We start from the raw sequence: 16,736 nt of genomic DNA on the forward strand, positions 1-16,736 counted from the left end.
CGCGCACGTTTCCGATCTCCTGCTTCCTCCACGGGTCTCAGCAGAGCAGAGGGAGCCTGAGCTCAGCGATGGTGGCGGGATGGCAGCATCCAGGTCTCCGTGCTTAACGCTGAACACGGACGATCAACGATATATTTGAATAAATATTTGTTTAAAAAAGAAAGAAAACCAGTTTTCATCCAGCTTCTGCATCTTCTCGCTCATGAGCACACTTCCTCCGTTACACCAGCCCGTGTTGGTTATACATGCATCCATCCTTATTGTCAGGCTTATATACAGGCTCTGGATTTTAACGCCAATAAAGATGATGTCAATAAAACATGGATGAGGACACACGTGCTTGTATTGATTTCCCCTCTTCGACGACACAGACCTGTTGCTAAACTATTATGGGCTGTAAGCTAAAATGACTGGTAGGTTAAAATGATTCGTGCTGATTCTGTGTAACCAGACTTTTCTAATCTGAAGTCTAATTAAGCCTAAAATAAATAAAACAATTATTATGTCTGCAAAGTCTACTCTTACAAAATGTGCACTCAGCGGTTTGCTGAGATACAAAATTCATGTTCAGTGTGTTTTTGCAGCCCTGCACTCCATTCCCTGTTTGTCATTTGGCCCTTGGAGAAACTGACTGCCAGTGTTGTCTCTGCACATAACATTAGCAAAGAACCACTTTTAAATGGTATCTTTAGCCCTTTGTTAGCTAAAAACATAATTTGTTTCCAGATGCTGTATGCAAGTTTAAACCTGATCTCTGCACAAAGGCCACAGCTTCTTCTTGTATGGTCCAGGAACTGGTGCAGGATTTTTGTCTTTGAGATCAGGAGAGCTTTGTTGTAAATATGTCTCAGTCTGAGTTCAGGCTAAATTAAAAAAGATGCTCCGAGATGAATTCTTAATTTCCTCCCATTATCCAGTACGGTGGCCCCTAGAGACAAAGCACGTACAAACTCCAAAACACTTGCAAACTAAAAAACACATGCAAACTCCAAAACACGTACAAACTCCAAAACACTTGCAAACTCAAAAACACATGCAAATTCCAAAACACAACGGAAGTGCTCCAGGACGCTAGGGGCAGTGTTGAGCTTTTGTTACCTACTAACTACACAAGCCAGGAAGTACCAATGACCGGATTTGGGGTTTGCAGCCTTAAAGGCCGCATTTTAAGGCCGATTACGTCACAGCAACAAGAGAAGGCTTTCCCAATTCAAAGGCTGCCCGAAATGCGGCCCTCAAATGCGTCCATAATTTCCCTGAATTTTAAGGATGGGTCGGTGTAGCCTTCATGGCCCAACATATCCCAGACTTCATAGTGCGGTGGTGGTGTGGATAATTTTGCCGAAAAAAAATGGTGGAAGCAGAGCGGAGGAAGAGCAAACTTTCAGAAGTAAGTACTGAATATTATGTCACTTATTTATGCGCAAATGTTTTTTTAATGAAGAACATTAAACCATTATTGTTGGCCACATGTCGGGAAAGTTGACATTAGCGATGTTTGTACTTTCAGAATTAACTTGGTTTTAAAGCCTTTACTTTAAAAAAATATATATAGTCGACCTTAATCTGACAGAGATTGTGATGATTTTGTGGATAATTAAAGTCAGTCATATATCCACAAACACAACAAGCTGAAAGTCAGTGATGCTGCTCGGTAAGTTACACTTGTGTTTGAATCCTGCAGCTTATCACACATTTGATTTCCATGTGTGACGACTGCAAGTGTCCAGAGTGAGGACAGACTGAGGGACCCACTGCTGCACATCATCTGTGAGGCTTTGCACCCCTGATGATCCACCAGGACAAACTCAGCAGTGTGTGAGGAAGAGGAGGAGGAAGAGCCAGCAGCAGCTGACAGATGGAGAGAATAGACAGACTGTTCCCTGTTTGTGAAGGACTGCTAGGAAAGTTTAACATAACTGTCTGTGCTGAATCAGTCTTATTAGGTGATGTTCAAATAATGTGATCATCCCAGTGTTTCCAGTGTGAGAGAAAGTACTCAGAGTACTCAGGGCCTTCAAGTTACACACTATGAAAGGCAGCAACAAGTTTAATGTTCAGAAACCTAAAGTCTGTATCAGCAGCAGGATGGAGCTAAAAATAAATGTTGGTTTCAGTTCTATGAAGCTTTGAGTATTTTGGATCAGTAGCTGCTGTGTTTGTTGCATCATATTGCTGTAACTGTTTATATGCTTTATATATTCTGAGCTAAGTTGATCTATAGTGTTACATCATATTCTATAAGGATGTTATGTGTTTGTAGACTTTCTGCCCAGTTTGACCCATTTAGCAGACGTCAGCCTGTTTAAGGCTCTGATGTCTATTCTGTGTGACTTAAAGCAGTTATGACATGGTCTGATTTTCTCACCCAATAAAGGAATATTTCATATATAAGTCTACTCTTCATTTTATCAGAAACAGTTATCGCAGCTTGTACATTTTCTTTTTATAAATATATGTAAGCAATGAGCCAAATTTAGTAATGCCAACATGAAGGAACAACATTTGTCTCTTATATATGATACATCTATATATGCACTGTCAAAGATACTTGTCTTTGAGTGAAGATTTAAGGTGATAAGACATGTAAATAACTGCAACTTGAATCTGTACTGAGGCTCAGTATTTGACACAGAGTTCATGTTCACTGCTGTAATAGCTAATAATGATTAATATAATAACTATAATATTGGCCATATTATATTTACATTACCAAAGTGAGATGACTTTAGTCTCATGAACAACATCAGCTAATTCTTCTTTACTAACTAATCTTAAACAACTGTTCAGTACAGAAATGAAGCCCAAAAATCATGTTTTACTGTCCTGTGGTCTCAGCCTCAGATACTTATCAAATCACACAAAGCTCATGTAGAAACAAACAAACAAATGAACAAAATATGTTCTCCCTCATTTCTGTCAAACCAAGTTGTATGACACGTTTCCAGCGGTTAGTATCACGGTTGCTAGGCAACCTGGGAAGCGCGACGGAGACTAGACCGTCCCATACAGACAAACTTGCCGTTTATTTTGCAAATCGAGCTCAACACTGCCCCTAGCGTCCTGGAGCACTTCCGTTGTGTTTTGGAATTTGCAAGTGTTTTGGAATTTGTACGTGTTTTGGAATTTGTACGTGTTTTGGAATTTGCATGTGTTTTTTAGTTTGCAAGTGTTTTGGATTTTGCAAGTGTTTTGGAATTTGTACGTGTTTTGGAATTTGTACGTGTTTTGGATTTTGCAAGTGTTTTGGAATTTGTACGTGTTTTGGATTTTGCAAGTGTTTTGGAATTTGTACGTGTTTTGGATTTTGCAAGTGTTTTGGAGTTTGTACGTGTTTTGGAATTTGCAAGTGTTTTGGATTTTGCAAGTGTTTTGGAATTTGTACGTGTTTTGGAATTTGTACGTGTGTTGGAATTTGTACGTGTTTTGGAATTTGTACGTGTTTTGGATTTTGCAAGTGTTTTGGAATTTGTACGTGTTTTGGAATTTGCATGTGTTTTTTAGTTGCAAGTGTTTTGGGTTTTGCAAGTGTTTTGGAGTTTGTACGTGTTTTGGGTTTTGCAAGTGTTTTGGAGTTTGTACGTGTTTTGGGTTTTGCAAGTGTTTTGGATTTTGCAAGTGTTTTGGAGTTTGTACATGTTTTGGAGTTTGCATGTGTTCTTTAGTTTGCAAGTGTTTTGGAGTTTGCATGTGTTTTGGAATTTGCATGTGTTTTGGAGTTTGTACGTGCTTTGTCTCTAGGGGCCACCGTAATCCAGCCTTACTCAAAAGGAACGAATACTAAAGACATTATTGCCATTCCTGTCCAGGGATTGGCTGCTCGTGACCAAATCACCTTATGTTGATAATTAAAAATAGCAGCGAGGGAGCATTAAGGAGAGCAAGACCGAATGAGATGGAGACACAGAAATAAGAATTCAGAGAAGTTTTTCTTTTTTACGAGTAGTAATCAGTTCCCACTAAAGAGATGTAGAGCAGCAGCGGCTCCATGCACCATTACAACACTTTAATGGCATTTCCCCCTCATTTGTGAATAGGAGAGAAAGGGGGATTAACACTAGATTTACTAAACCTGCGCAAATTTGCGTAACTTCCCTCAACTCAACACCTACTAGAATTACTGGGGTTTTTATTTTATGGTGCAAGTCCCGAGGTGTTAATCACCCCTGCTGAGAGTTTCACAGGTCGTCAGCTCGTTTCTCCTCCAGCTTTGGTTGTGCAAACCACCCATTATCCTTGAGGCCTGGCACATTTGCATTTGTTCACTCAGAGTTGCTCAGATCCAAGCCAGGCCAAACCTCTGTGTTACAACTTTCAGAAATGTCTGCTGTATCTATACAAAATATCCCACACATTGACTGACCTGCAGATATGAAAGACACACATTCACAGCTTCCTTGACTCTCAGCACAGATCTTCCATTGTTCCACTGTGTATGTGAGGAAGTGGCATTGCTTGACTACAGCACAGTGCTGTGCATAAAAGCAGACCGACCCAGGCGGGAGAATCATTTCTTGTTCGCATTTCTGAGAACGCACATCAGGATGGCCTCCGTATCACTGCCACGCAGGAAGAACCTCTCCACGCAACAGGCTTTGGCCTTGCTTCAGGAAATGGACGAAGCAGATTCTGATGGAGGAGAGGTTTCATTTGTCCAGCAGGCCACTGATACCTCCTCAGAAGAATCTGAAAAGGAGACGGAACAAGAACCCAACATGCCTCCACGGAAGATGAAGAGGCCCCGTGGTTCTGGGAAGCCCAGCCAGAGCCACACGGCAAAAGACGGCACTGCGTGGGTAGAGGAGGACATTGGAAAGCCCAGTGCAGCAGCAAATCGCTCGTGCTTCATTGCACAAGCTGGACCCACAGAGTCTGCTAAGGTTTGTCACTGCCATATTACATATGATATTTATATAAACCCATTTAGAGTGAGGTTCATGTAAATTTACCATTCTCTATTTGTTTATCTTCCAACAGCGTAAGATTACAAGTGTGCTCCAAAGCTTCCTTTGCCTGTTAGACGTGGGAATGCTGCAGACCATCAGGGAGTGTACGGTCCATCGAGCCCACAGAACAGAGCCGGACTGGAATTTGTCAGTTCATGAACTGATGGCATTCATTTCAATCCTGTTTGTAAGAGCAATCATGTGTCCTGTTGGTGCCATTGTGGATTGCTGGTCAGAAATGGTAAATGGCCTGTGTTTATATAGCGCTTTACTCGTCCCTAAGGACCCCAAAGCGCTTTACATATCCAGTCATCCACCCATTCACACACTGGTGATGGCAGCTACATTGTAGCCACAGCCACCCTGGGGCGCACTGACAGAGGCGAGGCTGCCGGACACTGGCGCCACCGGGCCCTCTGACCACCACCAGTAGGCAACGGGTGAAGTTCAAAAGTTCAACAAGAACTGTGCTAAGAGTTTCACTCCAGGAGAACACATGACCATAGATGAACAGCTGTTCCCTACCAAGGTTCGTTTTCCATTCACACAGTATATCGCAACCAAGCCAGACAAATTTGGGATCAAGTTCTGGATGGCCACGGACACCAAATATGTCTGCAGTGCATCTCCTTACTTGGGAAAAGACCCCAGTCACCAGAAGGGAGAGAGGCTGGCAGAGAACGTGGGCATGAAACTGAGGGAGCCGTTTTTGGATGATGGGAGAAACGTCACAACAGACAATTTCTTTACTTCACTGTCACTGTCGCACAGACTGCTGCAGTGCAAAACGCCGTTACGGGGCACGGTGAATAAAGTCCGGCGTGAACTTCCTCAACTTGCAAAAGAAACTGCACAGCGAGAGGTATTCTCCACTTCAGTGCTTAGAAGTGGCCTGTTTACCTGTGCAACATGTCACAAATTCACCAGTGCCAAACCCAGGGATGATGGACACTGGGTCTGCAAACGCTGTAAAGTTTGAAACTCTTTGAAATAAAACAGACTTGTGTACCCATATATTGTGAACGTGTGTCTTTTGTATGTAGGTTGTAACACAGAGGTTTGACCTGCCTTGGATCTGAGTAAACAAATGCCAATGTTGCACACACACACACACACACGCGCGCACGCACACACACACACGCACGCACACACACACGCACACGCACACACACACACACACACACACACGCAGCAAATCTGCATTTATTTGTCCCACAAGTGGAAAATCTGCATTGTCATTGCAGAAAAGTGGACAAAAGCAGCTAAATAAAAACTGTACAAAGAGCACAGTATGGAAAGTGCAAACAATATATATCTAGATATATATCTATATCTAGTAGGGGTGGGTATTGATAAGATTTTCACGATTCCGATTCCAGTTTTGATTCTGTTTAACGATTCGATTCTTTATTGATTCTTTTTAAAAAGGAGAACACTAAGGTCGACTAGCTTAGAACTTTGTTTTATATCTTCTCTTTGAACAAGATAGAAATTTAGGAGTAACATGGCCTTACAAACCCAACAGTGAGATCTTAAGAGATCCTTAATTGCCTACAATTAAACACATTCACTTACCGAAAATCATCTGCTGTGGCAAACGGGTGCAAGCCTTTGACCACAAACTGAGTCTCTGCTCGGTGACATTCGTCTATCCTGGCCTGAAAGGAGATGCTACCGGTAGACTGCAGCGAGAGCTGCCAGCATCTGAGCCAGACTCTGTCTCTCTCATCATGGTCACTAAATGCACAGTAATGGTTTTGTAATAAGGCAGATCGCGCTAACATAATATGCACTGTTAGTTGATTATTTACCTGCCGCATTAACGGGAGAGGACGTGCAAACGTTACCGCTGCTGCTGGGTTGAGATTCACGAGTCCGGAGCGGAATTAAAAACACGACATTCATTTAAGGTCATCGTGTGTTTTGTGAGCAAATGCTTTTGCATATTCGTAGTGTTTCCTCCCTTAAATGAAATATCTACTTTGCAAGTATTGTAAGTTGCCCTGTTGTCATCCGTTCTCTTAAAGTGTAACCAAGCTTTTGAGCGTTTGAGCCGCTTACGCGCCGTGTTTCCTGCCAGGTAAATGACGCTCCGCAACGTGATGACGTCATTTGGGGCGACTGGAATCGATAAGGGAATCGTTTGCAAAAATGGCAAACAATTCCAAGGAATTGAAACAGTGGGAACCGGTTCTCAACAAGAACCGGGTTTCCATACCCATCCCTAATATCTAGATATAGACATACAGTGGGGCAAAAAAGTATTTAGTCAGCCACCGATTGTGCAAGTTCCCCCACCTAAAATGACGACAGAGGTCAGTAATTTGCACCAGAGGTACACTTCAACTGTGAGAGACAGAATGTGAAAAAAAATCCATGAATCCACATGGTAGGATTTGTAAAGAATTTATTCGTAAATCAGGGTGGAAAATAAGTATTTGGTCAATAACAAAAATACAACTCAGATACATTGAGACAGCGCTCGCTCACCTTATTACCGTCTAAAGTGTTGGATTTCAGAAAAAAAAAAAAAATACAACTCAGTACTTTGTAACATAACCTTTGTTGGCAATAACAGAGGTCAAACGTTTACTATAGGTCTTTACCAGGTTTGCACACACAGTAGCTGGTATTTTGGCCCATTCCTCCATGCAGATCTTCTCGAGAGCAGTGATGTTTTGGGGCTGTCGCCGAGCAACACGGACTTTCAACTCCCGCCACAGATTTTCTATGGGGTTGAGGTCTGGAGACTGGCTAGGCCACTCCAGGACTTTCAAATGCTTCTTACGGAGCCACTCCTTTGTTGCCCGGGCGGTGTGTTTTGGATCATTGTCATGTTGGAAGACCCAGCCTCGTTTCATCTTCAAAGTTCTCACTGATGGAAGGAGGTTTTGGCTCAAAATCTCACGATACATGGCCCCATTCATTCTGTCCTTAACACGGATCAGTCGTCCTGTCCCCTTGGCAGAAAAACAGCCCCATAGCATGATGTTTCCACCCCCATGCTTCACAGTAGGTATGGTGTTCTTGGGATGCAACTCAGTATTCTTCTTCCTCCAAACACGACGAGTTGAGTTTATACCAAAAAGTTCTACTTTGGTTTCATCTGACCACATGACATTCTCCCAATCCTCTGCTGTATCATCCATGTGCTCTCTGGCAAACTTCAGACGGGCCTGGACATGCACTGGCTTCAGCAGCGGGACACGTCTGGCACTGCGGGATTTGATTCCCTGCCGTTGTAGTGTGTTACTGATGGTGACCTTTGTTACTTTGGTCCCAGCTCTCTGCAGGTCATTCACCAGGTCCCCCCGTGTGGTTCTGGGATCTTTGCTCACCGTTCTCATGATCATTTTGACCCCACGGGATGAGATCTTGCGTGGAGCCCCAGATCGAGGGAGATTATCAGTGGTCTTGTATGTCTTCCATTTTCTGATGATTGCTCCCACAGTTGATTTTTTCACACCAAGCTGCTTGCCTATTGTAGATTCACTCTTCCCAGTCTGGTGCAGGTCTACAATACTTTTCCTGGTGTCCTTCGAAAGCTCTTTGGTCTTGGCCATGGCGGAGTTTGGAGTCTGACTGTTTGAGGCTGTGGACAGGTGTCTTTTATACAGATGATGAGTTCAAACAGGTGCCATTCATACAGGTAACGAGTGGGGGACAGAAAAGCTTCTTACAGAAGACGTTACAGGTCTGTGAGAGCCAGAGATTTTCCTTGTTTGAGGTGACCAAATACTTATTTTCCACCCTGATTTACGAATAAATTCTTTACAAATCCTACCATGTGGATTCATGGATGTTTTTTTCACATTCTGTCTCTCACAGTTGAAGTGTACCTCTGGTGCAAATTACTGACCTCTGTCATCATTTTAAGTGAGGGAACTTGCACAATTGGTGGCTGACTAAATACTCTTTTGCCCCACTGTATATGTGTGTGTGTATAACTAGACTTTATGCATATTATGTAAGGTGTGGATATATAAATATATGGACAACTCTGTGTATATATGTTTATGGACAGGCATGCAATGTAGTGACAAGGACTGACAAGAACTAATATTGCATATGAGAAATATTGAACATAGAAGCTACCATGGTGTATTGTACGCTGCAGGTAAGGAAGGAAAGTAGCTTTGCAGGGAAGCAAAGACCTGAATCTCTCATGGTTGGGGGAGGGTGTGTTTGCACAACAAAAGCAGGAGAACAATGGAGCTGAAGGCCTGTGAAAATCTCTGCGGGGTGCTAGGAGGTGTTAGGTTCAGGGGAATTTACGCAAATTTGCGCAGGGCTAGTAAATCTAGTAGTAGGGACTTGCACCAGGGAAAAAAAGCTCAGTAATTCTAGTGCCACTGATTACATCTCACCTGCTCCTTTATATGGCACCTATAACTTGTACATAACTGTGTAGATACTTTGTAGGCACTTCTTTAACTTTAAGTCTATTTTTTTTCTCTCATTCTAAAGAAATTTTAATGTAAAAATCTACATGCTGCTAACGGAGAGTACTTAGTCTGTTGAGATTCACACGATCCTGGAAAAATTCAGTTCAGTTCAGTTTTCTTATACAGCTCCAAATCAGTACAATCCGTCCTGCTCTGTAGTAAAATCAGCGACATTTGACCGTCCTGTTGCTTTTGGAGTGTATTTATTTATGTATCTGTATTATATTATACAAACACATTAAAAGTGAATTTCTGTCCAAAAAATGCACTCAGTTTACTTCTTACTCACTATGATCATCATTCATTATTCTCCCGCAGTTATTAAGGTTAGGATATGTATTTTTTTTATTCCAATCCACTCTTCTCTTGCAGAATTTAAATAACCTTTATCAGATTTGATGGTTTTGTTACAGACTTTTAAAAAAGTGTTTTGCTTTTCTTTCACAGATGTGGGATTAAATTGTGTTAAAATGTACAAAGCAGTGATGTCATGTTTCGTGACGAGGACCCAGGCACAGAGGGACCTGATGAATTTAAGAATCTTATGATTTAAGAAAGAAATTTGCAGACTTGCACAGAGATGGTAAAATTATGATGACTGATAACAGAGACGAGGACAACAGATGATGAGGACAGGGAGGAACAGAGGGAACTCGGGACAACTGGAGACATTTAAGGATGCAGGGACTGACAGAGACGGGGAAGACGTCTCATCGTGACGAGTAAAGTTTATCTTGCTGGCTGAGCAGCTCTCTGGGTGCTCGGCACCCCAAAGCTCTGATCCTAGAATCGCCCCTGCCGTGGATTAATAATGACTAATGATTGAACACAGAGTGAAAAACACTCTAATAGTCTGTAGCTGAACCATCTCCATTACTCAAAGGTACCAGTGTCTCTCAGTATTTCAAAACTGAGGTGACATCATCATAGCTCAAGTTTCAACTTACCCTAAAATCCTCAAAGAGTCTTTAGTATCTTATAAATTCAGGAAAACAGTATTTCATATGAAATGCTTTATCGAATTTCCAAATAAAATTTGGCAACAATAAAGCTTTGTATTATTTTGAACCGTGCCAACTGTACGCAGGAATGTGAGTATTTGTGTACTGCAGCTGCTCTTTTCAGCTGCTGCCATGAGCTGCTCTCAGTTCTTCAGGCGTCCACGTTCAGTCACTGTGTGACCAAACCTCTCTAATTTCACACTTTAATTACAGCAAAGCAGTAGAAATGAGCAGCAGAATACCAAACAGTCTCCTCCATCAGCTTTAGTTCACATGTTATCCACATTCTGAAGAATCGCATTAATACTAACAAGTTTCCCTGCAGCACTGCTTCGTCTGGGGGAATCTGCTCAAATAGCTAGGAGGACCCAGCTTTAATCAATACAATTACTAAAAAAGACACCCAGCTATCTCCCTCTACTGCTCTTTGAATTTAATTTGTGCCTGCATTTATCTTTTAGTCGCTCTGGGAATCCTGTAGCGAGTCAATAACACCACTTCAGCAGTTTGAAATCGTGTAGTTTAAGAACCAGTGTTTCATCATCTTTCTCTGGGTTTCCATTTCCAGGGCTTATAATGAGAATTACACATGTGGAGTAAATGTAGTTGAGGTAAATTACACAACATTACTTTTTTATGCTACTTTGTAGAGCAAACTGGCAGTACCATCTGCTATTACTCTGATTTCTATAACATCCATGTTAATGCAGTGTTACAGCCCATTGTCTCCTGAGAAGCCAGTGCAGTATAAACACCAGTGCTCCGTCGGAGTATGGGCCAGCTTTTGTACTATGCTGAGCATAGCTGTCTTTTTCTTTGGTTTCTGTCTCTCTCCATTAAAATAAAACCACCATAAAAATGAGTAGCATATTAGTTTACGTGGGCCGGGTCCTCCGAAGACCGAGAAGGCAGTGAGCGGCGGTGAAATTGGACGAGCCTTCAGATATGCGTCACCGCTGTCTCGGTGGAGCAGATATTTGAAGTTTACACAGCTACATTCTCGCCTGAAAATATGTTAAAAGTTTATTTTGTGACCCAGAAAGAGTAATAAGAATAATATTAAAACTAACTAGCTGCCGCCATTGTTGGAAACTGGAATGGGCTGGGCCGCGCTATGAATTCTGGGATAGGTTAAGCCACGAAGGACACATCTGACCCATCCGTCAAACCTGGGGAAAAGGAGGACACATTTGTCGGCCAGATTCGGAGGAGTCTACGAATTTAGACAGCCTTGGGCCGCTGTGACATAATCGGTCTACAAATGCGGCCTCAGGAGGTTTGGACACAGTAAATGTCGCCCTGTGTCACGAGTGTTCTGCCTGCTTGTTTAGTTCCAGTTTGAGTTCAGTTTTGTCTAAGCCTGCATTCTGGCTCCTCCATCCTGCCTGCTTCCCACACACATGACACATGTCTATTAAACACTTTGATATTGGGTTGGTCAGTTATTCATGTTAGAGTTCAATGTTCTGCTAATGCTGAATCCACAACGAGCTTCCTTTTTAAAGCTCAGCTCGACAACATATTGCCTGCACAGTGTACAGATTAATCAATAATTTATAATGTAATCAGGAGAAGGAAAATTAGAAAAAGCCTTAAGAATAAATTATTGAATGTAGAAAACTGAGATATGTGGAAACTGTGGCGATCCAACCCCGTCTACACTTTCGGAAAGTCCTGTGCTCCTTCTTCCTGATGTTGCATCACTCGGTATAGCTGCATCCATCATTACGTCTGTCTTCCACCTGCTTGTCCAACAGGCAGACACAGGCGAGGAGATGGAGCTGGACTTTAAACCAAAAGCGAGCCTTTATTATGGCTGATGACAGCGAGTCAAAGCAATAAGCACAGTGGAAACAAAACTAGAACTAAACTGGGAAACTAAATACTGTGATTCAACTATGAAAACTCAGAAGACTATCACGAAGAAAACTATGACTATGTACACTATGTACACAACTGTGACTATGACTGAGACGACTATAGCTATGAAGACATGGGGGTGGTAACACAGACGACGCAACAATGAACACAGGAAGACACAGGAAGACCTGATTGGCTGCACACATGAGCCAATCAGGGAAAGCGGAGACACATGAGGACATGGCTGACACAAATGGATCATGATGACACCACAGGGAAAGTACAACTCAAACACAATGACCACAGAAACCACGTGACCTCTTCAAAATAAAACAGGAAACATCATGAGACAGAGCTGACAACAAGAACTTGACAAGAAACGCAGACCTGCAACAGATGAAGGGCGCGGGAGACTTAACACAGGGTTTGAGACACAAGGGGATCCAATCAACAGAGAACTGAAGGATGAGCAACATAGAGTTAGAGAGGACTAGCTGTGATTAACATAAACAAGGAATTCAGTTCAATTTTATTTATATAGCGCCAAATCACAACAAAAGTCGCCTCAAGGCGCTTCATAGATACAGAGAAAAACCCAACAATCATATGACCCCCTATGAGCAGCACTTTGGTGACAGTGGGAAGGAAAAACTCCCTTTAACAGGAAGAAACCTCCGGCAGAACCAGGCTCAGGGAGGGGCGGGGCCATCTGCTGTGATTGGTTGGGGTGAGAGAAGGAAGACAGGATAAAGACATGCTGTGGAAGAGAGACAGAGGTTAATAACAGATGTGATTCAATGCAGAGAGGTCTGTTAACACATAGTGAGTGAGAAAGGTGACTGGAAAGGAAAAACTCAGTGCATCATGGGAATCCCCCGGCAGCCTACGTCTATTGCAGCATAACTAAGGGAGGATTCAGGGTCACCTGGTCCAGCCCTAACTATATGCTTTAGCAAAAAGGAAAGTTTGAAGCCTAATCTTGAAAGTAGAGATAGTGTCTGTCTCCTGAATCCAAACTGGAAGCTGGTTCCACAGAAGAGGGGCCTGAAAACTGAAGGCTCTGCCTCCCATTCTACTTTTAAATACTCTAGGAACAACAAGTAGGCCTGCAGAGCGAGAGCGAAGTGCTCTAATAGGGTGATATGGTACTACAAGGTCATTAAGATAAGATGGGGCCTGATTATTTAAGACCTTGTATGTGAGGAGCAGGATTTTGAATTCAATTCTGGATTTAACAGGAAGCCAAAACAGGAGAAATCTGCTCTCTTTCTAGTCCCTGTCAGGACTCTTGCTGCAGCATTTTGGATTAGCTGAAGGCTTTTCAGGGAGTTTTTAGGACTTCCTGATAATAATGAATTACAGTCGCCCAGCCTGGAAGTAATAAATGCATGAACTAGTTTTTCAGCGTCACTCTGAATGAATAGCAAAATACAAAGACTCTCAAGTCCTAACTAATATTTGCAATCACAAGAACTCGTCCTATGTGCGAAAGATGTATAACTGAAGCCGGATTAACTGTGTGAGGTGTTGATGAACCAGCGTGAGGAGTGGGCAGCTGAAACAAGAAGGCATAAATGGACAAGCAATGAGATCAGGGTGGGTTACGCAAAGAGGATGCTTGACACCCAACATCTAGACTCATGGCAACATATATAAACTAAACAAAAAGCAAAAAATGAAGCTGATAATTTCAGATTCACGACCAAAAAAATAGATCCCACAGTCCGTCTGAAGCTTCAATCAGCTTCAAAGAATGTTTAAACTCTCCCAGGAGCTTATTAATGGAAAAGCCTGTGTGCCAGAAGAAGTGCGAGTGTGTGTGTTCATGTAGAAGCTCTTAACCTCCGAACATTTCAAGAATAACGTGTCTGCACAGAGGCTTTGACTCTATAATAGAGATCCAACTCCTGACGAATGGTATGAGCTGCTAATGGGGCGATCGTGGCTCAAGAGTTAGGAGTTCGCCTTGTAATCGGTTTGTAGCGCTTTGGGGTCCTTAGGGACTAGTAAAGCGCTATATAAATACAGGCCATTTACCATTTTGGTCTCTGAAGAGGAGCACAACAGAGCAATTAGTCATAGACAAACAGCTCTCTGTTTAACAGGAGGGACTGTAGAGCCATCAAGTCTCACCATGGGAGACTATGAAGATGAAAAACAAGAGGAGTAAAAGAATGAGAGGGAGAATAATCAAAGTTCAGTAATAAAATCCAGAGAAAAAGAAAAGACAGAAATGTGGGAAGGAAAACACTCATAACAGATTCTTAAACACAAAGGACCAATTTGCTGAAAAGGACATTGTGTGGATGTGTATGGGAGGTCACATCATCCTCAAAGGATCCAGACATCTTTTATACACATCAGCTGATCCACTGTTCATTAATGCAGATATCTGCAGACACAGCTCAGACTGCTGAAGGTCAAAGCAAGCAAGAACGGGGAAGGAAGGCGCTTTAACAATGTTTCACTTCCTGCAATAAATAAACACGACGCCAGAGCCATGTTTAATGGTTTAGTTGAAACAGAGCCACACAACGGGCCGAAGGATGCTGGCAGCACATGCTGCAGACAGAAGCACACACCTCCATCCAGCATCTGAGAGCAGGAGACGCAAGAGAGAGAGCAAAACCTCAATATTCTGCCTGGTGACATTTGGAAAGTAACAATACCTGTCAAAGGTGAGAATATTTTTATAAAGTCAGGACGTATTTGGGAAGCAAGGACGGTAGGTAGACAGAACTGCCACTTTGTAGTTGTTTTTCTTGTCGTGCTGACCATTCAAAGTTCATTAAGTGATGCAAGTGATGGCATTTTCAGCACCATCCATCCATCTTCTTCCGCTTTATCCGGGGCTGGGTTGCGGCGGCAGCAGCCCAAGCAGAGAAGCCCAGACTTCCCTCTCCCCAGCCACCTCCTCCAGCTTATCCGGTGACACCAAGGCGTTCCCAGGCCAGCCGAGAGATATAATCTCTCCAGCCTGTCCTGGGTCTGCCCTGGAGGCACCCAGAGAGCATCCTTGTCAGATGCCCGAACCACCTCAGCTGGCTCCGTTCAATGTTGAGGAGCAGCTGCTCTACTCTGAGCCCTTCTCACCCTATCTCTAAGGGACAGGCCAGCCACAGAGGAAGCCCATTTTCGCCGCTTTTCAGGACATTTCACAAAATTAGGATATTTTTCATCACAAACTGAGGAAAAATCTTTGGAAACTGAGGAGAGGAGATGACATTTTTAGATTTTCAGTCCAAAGTGATGTATTCAGAGAAATTGAGAAACAGTTGCATGTCGCTTTTGTGAGACACGATGTTTTTAAAAGGTGAAGATAGCTTTGGGAGAAAGAGATTTCTTCATGCCCCCCCCCCCCCCCCCCCTCCCAAAATCTAAGATATTGCCAAACAATCTTTCTCCATTTAGCCTGTAACAGCTTACAGACCTTTCTGCTGATCGGTTTTAGCACAACAGTTAAAAATAGGCTAAATCCATTTAACTCTTATGTTAGTTAAGCTATTGTACCAGTCATGTGATTAATGCAGGTGTAAACACCCACAGTTTTGTCAGCAACATTAAGATAATAAGACAATCCCATTACTATCAGTCATTTTAATTTGGTTTATAACAGATTGAGCTGAAACATGCTGCTCACTGTGTGTGCACTGCTGAGCAAAATAAAGCAGAAATTAACTGACCCGAGCGGTACCAGTATTATTCCTGAGGAGATGCAATAAGTGAGGCCAACTCTAAACACTTGTTTAGCATAAGGGACTGAAGAGTTGTTTTTCCTGTCCCATTTGGTTCTTTAGCCGTGTAAAGGTTCTTTTTATTTGGAAGGAAAAATAAGCAGGAGCAGAGTCCTCGAAGGTGTCAAAAAGTGATTTATTACACACACACAGATAGTACAAGTGTGGGAAGCCTCGATCTTTGGTCTTCCCCTTTTGCTCTTTACAGAAAGCTTTATAGCCTTTAATGACGTCAGGAGGACAATTCCTGGAACTCCTCTTATCAGAACAACAACACTTTCCCAGATGTTTCCACTCATCAGTATCTGGGAATATAACCAATTTTGTACATGAGCGTGTAGTTTTGTGAGATTGTCAGTTCAGGCCAGAAAAAGGTCACTATCCTCATCTGACTTGGGCTGCCTGGAGGTACAGCTATGCTGGTGTTTTTCACCACATGATAGAGTATTGTATCTAAAATGTGTTCTATTCTGCATGCTCTGAAATAACTAATGAATGATACATGATAATACTGATGATAACTGATGGTAAGTGATGCAGACTAATGAAGTAATGATGAACTAATGACAGTGTATGTAAATGATATCACCGTGAGATTAAAATAACATGTTTTTCTTGACAGCCGTCAGAACTGTTGTCTGAAGACCGACAAGGAGACCCAATGGATTTACTTTGCCAAATGGATCATCACGGCCGATCGATCGTATTGGTCCGATCGATCGTATTGGTCCGACCTTTGTTGTTATTATT

This window comes from Rhamphochromis longiceps, linkage group LG19 (assembly GCF_057381845.1).
Source record: "Rhamphochromis longiceps isolate RC_006_pf linkage group LG19, R_longiceps_female_GT1.1, whole genome shotgun sequence".
NCBI classification, from domain to species: domain Eukaryota; kingdom Metazoa; phylum Chordata; class Actinopteri; order Cichliformes; family Cichlidae; genus Rhamphochromis; species Rhamphochromis longiceps.